Below are 8,870 nucleotides of genomic sequence, written 5' to 3'. Positions count from 1 at the left end.
ATTGTATTTTTTTCCCCTTGTTTTATAGTTATTTTACCCCTTATAAAATTTGAAAGCAGGGGGCTTTTTGATGCTTTTTTTGGTCCTTTCCTTCCCTCTACCCCCATCTTCTTTCAAATTAACAGCAGAGTGAAGCTCAGGCAAACGAAAAACTTTTTCCAGGAAATATTTCAGCCAGTAGGAGTGGGTTTTAGCTGTTTCTCCTCTTGTGAACTGTGTGGACTACTCCAGGTTTATGGGCTGAAGAAGTTAATGGGAATTCTGTATTGTAGTTGGTCTATTGTCCAGCTGCCATTCAATTGTATGTGCTGTATGTAATTGCCGAGTAAGGCTGTAACCTTTTCCTTTTCTCTTTCCCTCACATGCAATAAGGACTAAGGGCAAAGTTGGAGAACAAGTTGTAATTGAAAGTTACAGGCAGCTTTCTGGTTTTGTCTTTTTAGTGAAGGAAGTAGAAGAGCAAAATAAAGCAGGCTGTGTTTTGAGATGTTTGGAAGAGAATTTAGCTATTTAGCTAAAGAGACAACAAGACAGCTGCAAGTAGAAATAACCTTCTGCAGCTGAGGCAAAGCAATACTTGTTGGAATAGGTAGTATATACTATTTGGCCTACTTGTTTGATTCATATTACTATGAATATATGAATACTCCTTCAACTCTCAAACATAATAAGACAATTTACATGTCAATATTGTTAGAAATTATAAAATTTACTTGAGGTGCTTCTTGGGTATTCTCCATTTGAATTAAGTCTATAATTACTTATAATCAGTTTTCTATAATGGTACTGAGGTGCCAATGTGGCAGCAAGCTGCCAGTTAGCATATAGTGACAGAGGGTGTGCTTTAGGGAACTTCATCCATAGGATTGCAAGAGTTTCCAGGAATCACCTACTGGAGTAAATATCAACAGTTTTATAACTTTAAATGCAAAGTGTCCAAATAAACAACAGATTCAGTCTTCCAGTTTTTTCTGCATATTAACACTAAGGAGGATGCTGTGGTTCCTTTCTGTCAAACTCTGAAATGATATCACCCTGATATCCTTTAGTTATCTTTGCCAAGAATCTCAGTCAAGAATCAATAATGATTCCATGCTTTAACTCTTTTTACATTTTGTATGAAATTTACAGCCGGGGTACAAGCTGTATTAAATATACAAAATTCAGATTTCTTAATATTTTATCCCTGGGAAGGCATTGTAACTACCTGTACTGCAGAGTAAATTTATCATGCAAAGAAAGAATCTGAAAGTGTCCAGAGAGAAGTCAATTTTCCTTTTTCTGTAGGTATGAAAATGAATGTAAGAAAGCTCTATTATGTCCCATAGTAAACTTAGCTGAGTCAATATGGATCCTACAGTAAATGTTATGAACTTCTAGTCACTTGGAACAAATCTGGTGAACATTTCTGTGTCAAGGCCCAGGATTTCAGGTTTCCATCATTCATGAGGTCTGTAACTTGTTGATAATTAGAGAGGAGTTGGATACCAAGATCATAGGAGTTGAAATTTTGGGTCACTGTAGAGAGCTGCATGAAGCAAGAATTTCCGAAGCAACATGAAGTCTTTGAGATTCAGGTTTATGGTTTCAGATAACCTGAAAAAAAAAAATTCTTTTTAAATTTTTATGGTTAACTTTTTCTGATCAGGAAAAAGCTAAAAAATATTTTTAAGGTGATACTGTCATATTTTCTATGAAAATTTTACTACAATTATACTCAAATTTTGTTAAGTCTGAAAACATGAAAAGCTACTTGGTGCTGTAAATGGGAAAATATAGAAATGGGGTTTTCATTCATTGACAGTATTGAGGATGGACTAAGCAACAAGGAAAGAGAATTGTCACAATGTGCTTGGTATTTTGCATGGAAATTTTATGGCCTAATTCCTATTTGAAAAAAAAAAAAAAAAGGAATGCATATAATTACTCCAGATGAAGGAGGTGTTATTATTTGTAATTTACAGACTGGGAGAGCAAAGGTAGATATCACGTCCTTTAAAGTGACAAGAGGCACTGTGGGATCCTTGCTTAAGTGTCCTGAACACAGTACAAAGTGATTTGAACCGTTCACTGAAGATTTTACTGCTAAAATGAGCTCTTTTATTTTTCCTCTCCAAAAAATAATCTTGGAGCATGTAATTGGTGTAATTTCATTTTACAAAGAAAGACAAATCTAAATTGCTAAATTCACCTCCAGATTAGGTTTGTGAAGTTTTCTAGCATGTGGAAAATTTAGGAAGTCAAAGTGCTAATACTCTCACCCTCTTTTGCCTACTTCCTTCCACTTTCTGTCTGTAACACTTATTCAAAAGAATGTCAGTGTGAAGAAAATGGTATTAGATAATAACACAATAGGTTTAATAAACATCCTCACATTATGGAATGCTGAGTGAAAGCTGACATTTTGAGCTGGGTTGTGTCAGGAATCTGCTGTTTTCTGTTCTTGAACTGGTTTTTTTTCTTTATTTATTTGTAGGTTATTATTTTTCGTGGTACAAAACTTCTCAGGGCAGAATATCTCTGTATATAAGCTGAAGAGCAATTACTTTACACCACAGATTTCCAACAGATTGAAATAAAATGTACATGTGGAAAAGAGAAAAGATAGAAAAAAAAAAAAAAGGCACGTTTTACCTCCACTTACATGTAGCTCATGCAAACCTGAACTGCAGCTCCAGGGCACAACTCAAGATTTGATATTAAAGTGTTTCATTTGCAACCAATTATGCTCGGGATTAGATTCCACTGCTGCCTCGCTTAGCAGTACAGTACCTTGATTTCAAACAACCTGATATAGGTTTGTTGGGTGTTTTTTTTCCCCCTCTCCTCTCCTCTCCTCTCTCTTTTTCTCCCCTTTTCCTGCCCCTCAGAACCATCTCTGCCTTCATCAAAACAATTCCATTTGTACTTATGAAAGCATTACAGCCGGTAAGCAGAGAGTACAGAATAAGCTTAACCATTGTAGCCTTTTTCCCATCTGAGTATCACGAATCTTGTATCTCACCATGGTGTAAGGTCTCTGATTACATCAACCTCTCCAAATTATGCTGAAATGGAGGCCATTCAATTTGCTACAATCAGTAACTTTCGAAAGAGCCCTGCATAATTGATTTCACAGTAATATAGGCATAGGTGAATGAGTTCCTCAGCCTCGTTTATACAATGTTTTCTTTCATTCCAAAGTGCACTATTCAATAGAAATCACATTTTTTTCCCCAACAGTTGGCAGGTAAAGCTTTTGGCATACACAAAGTTGTGAGAGAGAAAGAGAGAGCAGGGGGAAAAAAATAGTATAGAAACATGAAAATTGAAATTAATGCCCCAGGTGAAGTACTAAATGCAGACAAGCCTTGGGTGAAATGACTACTCTTTTCTACGTGTCTGATCAAGGTGGGAAATGAAGAACTCGTACAGGATTCAAAAACCTTTGGAAATTTAAATGCAGTCCAGAAGTGTAGTTTGTCAATAGTGGTGGAGAGGGTGGTGTGTACAGGACTCCAAAGCTGAAGATTTGTTCAAGGTTGAAAATATCTGGGTTTATGAGAAAGAGACTATGACTGCCTTGTTGGTGTTGGAGTTAGGGAAACAATGTTGGAAGCTGGGTAAATACTGTAGCCGTGAACAATTAAAAGGGGCAATTGCCTTTTCACCAGCACATGGTACCATCTCTGTCATCTTCTCTCCCTGCATGAAACCAGTCACACTGGCTGTTGCTCAGTGGATCACCTTCCTTAGCTCCAAAGATCTTACTTTATAGACCTGCAGTGGAAACTTCATGAATGATGCATCACAGTGCGTGTGGTCTTCCATGAGTGCTTCCTACTGGGAAAGAAAGAAGGACAACGGCAAAGAACAAATAAATAAATAAATAAACAAATACATAAATAAGTGGTTGGATGGATGGAAAAAGAAACAAATAAGCACGGGTAGCAAATGTGAGGCATTAAAGTATTGTGACATGGTCAAGAGTTTAAGCTACTGAAAAGAAAAAAAGATGCTGTTGAACATTTGCAATATAAAGAAAAGGTAGGAAAATTAGACAGGAGTATGAAATTTTTTTTAAAAAAAATGGGTCATTAAGTTGAGGGGAAAAAAAGGAGAACACCTCCAAAAGCAATCAGTCCTATCTACTACAGAGCTCATTTCAGACAGAGAAAGTTACTATTTTGAGGTGTTTGCCACTCTACACAGATTCCAGAAGAAACCTAACCATGTCAGACACGAGTTTTGTATATCTGAATTTAAGCAAGTTTTCACAAGGTTTCATCACAAGGTTGATGTGCATTATTCAGAAGGAAATGTAGAATTGGTAATACCAAAGACAAACCAATGGATTAGATTGCCTTTCACCTGCATCTGTTTTATTCTTGTTCTCCCAGTGTTCAGAGATCAGCTGTAGGATGTATTGTTCTCATGAGAAGAATCTGTGTAACCGGATATAGCTTTGTGTGTGTGCAGATGTGTGTATGTACAAATTCCCTGCAAAGCCAAAAAGTTGATTTTGAGAAGTCCCTGTTTAGGAAGAATGCAGCTGCCCCTGTATATTAGTACTCTCTTTTCTGAAGAGTTGGAGAGTTTGTGTGTTTTGTGCCACAGTTTGATTATAAAATACTGCAGAAACATGTTCATTCTATTCAAATCTAAGAAGCACTAAAGTTTATGCTGCTTAAATCACTTTTAAATCTGAACTATTTGGATCTCTGAATTTTATGATAATATTAACAGAGCTTCTGGTGAAGCCCATTAATTTTTTTTTGTATTGTTTAATTTTACATGAGTAAATATAATTACTCCTTTTGTCAGAAGTTCTAATACCAATTTATAATTCATGGAGTTAATTATGTTAACGAGGAGGTAATCATTTCTCAACTCTCTCCCCTGTAATTTTAAAGGATTTTGATTTTTTTCCCTCTCTCTCTCATTCTCACCTCTCCTTTTACAATTTCTCTTCCAGCCGTGAAGTGGGAGCATACACAATTCATCTGTGATATAATTATTTACCATGGCAACAGTTTGTGAATGGGATTGTGAAGTTGCGAATAACTAAAAAGAAGCTTAAGTAGAACAGACTGAAAAAATTATCCTTTTCAAAACAAGTGAAGAGTCCTTTGAGGTCAGAAAAGCTTTTGTCACTCCAATATGTTAAAACAGGAGGAGTTGAAAAGGATAGTTTTGGGGCTTATTTTTACTCCTTTTTGATGAAACCGTTGCTAAAATCTGATGAGCAAATGAAGATAAGTACTTTGAATGTGTTTGTGTATGTGCAAATTTTGTTTTGGGGTGTGTACCTGTGACTGACAATAAAGAACATTTGAACAGACTTGAAATGACAAGCACTGAATCTGACATTGCCCAGCAAGAATGAGAAAAGCTTTGGGAGATCAAATATTGAAAAATGATGGAAAAAGAAGGGCCATAGTTGTGGTGGCTGATTTTTCTTGTTATAATCCTGAGATAAGCAGATGGCTCAAATTGACACGGGTATGCAAGACCTCTAAATTTTAGAGTCAGAGGCAGATAGAGAAAATCTATTGAAAACTAGTGGTATAATCTTTGTATTTTGCTGGAGGCTGCTACTGACAAATCTTTCCCTACAACGCATCCCATTCAATCATGTATTGAGTATTTTAGCACTGCTGCTCCAGAATCAAAGAAATCTATTGATGTTCTTCAAAGGCACACCGAGCTGCATATGAAAAGAACACCAATAACAACAAAAACTCATCCAGATGCACCATGTTTTACAGTTTATCCACCTGGGAGATAAGTTAGGTGCCATATTTACCCTAACTCACACACATAACGATTTACGAATCAAAATATTTCAGAGGAATAGATAAAAAGCCATCGATACATTTCATTGAATGTTAATTAATCCAGGAACACTTTGAAAAGTCTCCTGCCCGGTTGGTGGCATGAAGGAGGATTTTGTAAGATGTCTGTCCAGCTTCCTTTAAAAGTCAGTCTGGATATGCCTCTACCCTGGCGAAATGTCCCACTTTAAGTGGCAGATAAGCTGAGCTTATAAGAGGTCTTTTCGCTGACACCAGTGGAGTCATGGTCACAGTCAGTGAATGAATATGGAAAGCAGTTGCATAGAAAAACATTGATTTGCCCTGGTAATCATGAAAGATGATTTATTTATTTTTTTTTTAATGCCAAGTAAGTATGTTATCTTAAAAAATACTCATAAAAAGACCCTTGCAGAACCTTCTCAAGTTGCAGAATAGAAGAAAAGGAAAAAGCACATTGGTTCCAACTGCCCTGTCTACTCTGAAAACATCTGGAAACAATCCTGAACAACCTCAAGCAGATGAAAAACATATCTTCCCCTGGTGATGGAGCATGTGATGCTTGGTTTCCTACAGTTTTGTGGCATGCTGTTGGGCTTCCTGACAAGAGATGAGCTCCGACTGAAGATTTTCCTGAACATAGGGCATTAATATAATTTGGATTGATTTTCTCATGTCTCATAAGAGGTGAGTACATGGCTGCTTCTCCATCAAAGGGGTAAAAAATGCATTCTCCCTTTATTATCCAACTATTTGATAAAAGCTGAATATTTTGTCATCACTACAGGAGGTAGTTCAAAAGAGGTTATAAAGAGGTGGATGAGTAGACAGATATGTATTTATAAAAAAATATTACCACTTAACCTTGCTGAAATTTTTGGGTTTGCGTGGTTTTTTGTGTTTTTGGTTTTTTGTGGTTTTGTTTGGTTTTTTTTTTCCCCCCTACCATCAGAATTCCTTTTTTCTCTTAATGTGTCCCCCAAATCTTACATACAGTCCAGGATTTGTTTAATCTGTATCAGTGACAAATTCATGGACCTGTGTTTCCTCCTTCATGGATTGGAATGGCAGTAATTATACAGTGAAAGAGGCAGTTTTCCAGCTTCCAGAAAGTAGGGCTTGACAGTCAGATTTACAGCTGCATTTAGGCTCCAAAGGTGCAGGGAGGCACCTAATAGGATTTGCAAAAATACATTACCACTTTTGGAGAGAAAATGGAATTAGGAACCTGACTCTTCTAACTGCATTTCTAGATCAACTTCAGGTGCTTATTTTCATGTTTTGATACATTTTTAAAAGCTACCTTCTATTTCTGTCAGTGAAATAGTCTCGTATTTCAAGCAATAATTCTGAGCATGATGGACTACATTTTGTCTGTGTGTGTGCAAGAAGTACCTTTTGCATGAAACCAAAAGGTATATGTATACTGTTGGGCATATAAACTTATAAGCAAGTCCTGATATTCACTTACAGAACAGACACTAAAGAAACAAGAAATCAGTTACTGCTTAGGAGTTTTCAGGAAAAAAAAAAAAAAAAGCCTGGTAAGGCTGAGGAAAGTGTCCTGCTAACATATTGCTTCATACCTCAGATTATGTTGATTTTGGGTTCTGTGAGTGGGAAAAGTATCTTCATTATAAAAGAGGAATGTCCACATATGTTCACGAGCCTTGCAGACTCAGCATCAAAAAAAAAATTAGAAATTTTACATGACTTTCAGCAGTTTGCTGTAAAACTATCCACAGGAAGAACTGACAGCACAGTTCCAGCTGAGGAAAAGAGGTACAGCATTTAAATGTCATTATCAATTACTTATTTGTTTGCTGTATGTATATGAGAGAAAAAAAAAGAATAGCCCTCTACTGACACAGCAATGAAAACCTGCCTTTGGAAGGCCACCTCACTGGCATTTTCAAAAACAAAAATGGAAAAACATTTGTCCATGTCTTGGGATTCCTTTCCAGTGGCCAGAATATCAGACACGTTTTTTTCACTTGAAGAGTGTTTTTTTCATTTCAGTTCCTGAAACACATCAGATTTATGTTGCAAAGCGATGCAGATTTTAGGATGGGAAGAAAAGGGGAGGTTGGTTCTTTATTTTGAAGTCAAAAAGAAAAGTAATAAGAAAGCAAATTACTTCAAGGGCATAAGACACAAGGGAATGTCTTGAGAACTATTTATGTGACATGTGTTGCTTGTTTCATTATGGCAAGACAACTGAAATTCTGAGCTTCATCTTTTGTTCATGGAAGAAGAAAAGAAGGAGATTTTGGTGCTCATGATGTTTAAGAGGTACAACCTTAATGAGCCTTCACACCAATTTGAGTTTCTTTATTTTTCTTTCTTGTGATTCTTAGAAGTATTGGGGCTGAGAGAAAAGTTTTCCAATATTCCTTCTTCTTAATTTGTTTGAAAATTCCATGTATTTGGGCTAATGCTTTTACAAGCATTTTAGGGGTATTTTACACTAAAGTAGATTTCTTTGCATGGTGGCCTTCTTTATAGAGTCATTTGTCCTCCCTTTATTTCTCATTTAACTCACATGAGTGTTATAAAGAGATCAAACCTACCTCTATGGATGTCTCTGGGTCTTTAGTCTACTCTTTAAGATCATAATTTCCTGCTCTTCAGTGTATGTTGCCCATCATTGCAAGCTTCAAAACATACCCCAATGGAGTGTTGCCTTTACTAGTGCATTTGGAAAGCTCTAGTCAAGAAAGAACATTCATTATCTACCACTTAAACAAACATGGGTTTCATTTTCATAGGTGGTAAGTTCCAGATACTAATGCTAGGTCAAATACAGTATGAGAAGCAATAAGAAAATTCATCAGTTTCTACCATCCTTTCTAACTCATTTTAAGATTCAGATACTCAGGTCCTTAATCATTTGAACAGTCTTCAGTTGTGATGAAGAAAATCTAATGGATATCTCCTAAGCTGTCCCAGTAATTATCACAAGTGGCTTGGGCCAAAAGTCTTCCTTTTTGAAACCATGTAAAGATGTTGTGGCACCTGAAGAGTTAGTCAGGTATGCCTTCCTTGTGAAAAATTTTATTTTATACCATATAAGTATAG

General features: G+C 36.3%; 1 long non-coding RNA gene across 1 annotated transcript in view; it reads left to right on the top strand.

Annotated features, from left to right (window-relative positions):
* The first annotated feature begins 6,424 nt into the window (after positions 1 to 6,424).
* LOC126647437 (uncharacterized) overlaps positions 6,425 to 8,870 on the top strand; it is a 40,625-nt gene continuing 38,179 nt past the window's right edge. Inside the window, exon 1 of the long non-coding RNA XR_007630599.1 lies at positions 6,425 to 6,479. This is a non-coding gene — a long non-coding RNA (uncharacterized LOC126647437). The remainder of the gene's footprint in view (positions 6,480 to 8,870) is intronic.

This window comes from Myiozetetes cayanensis, unplaced genomic scaffold, assembly GCF_022539395.1.
Source record: "Myiozetetes cayanensis isolate MyiCay16 unplaced genomic scaffold, myiCay2020 scf4, whole genome shotgun sequence".
NCBI lineage: Eukaryota > Metazoa > Chordata > Aves > Passeriformes > Tyrannidae > Myiozetetes > Myiozetetes cayanensis.
Note: the sequence above shows the minus strand (reverse complement) of the source record. Positions and strands in the feature narration are given on the sequence as shown.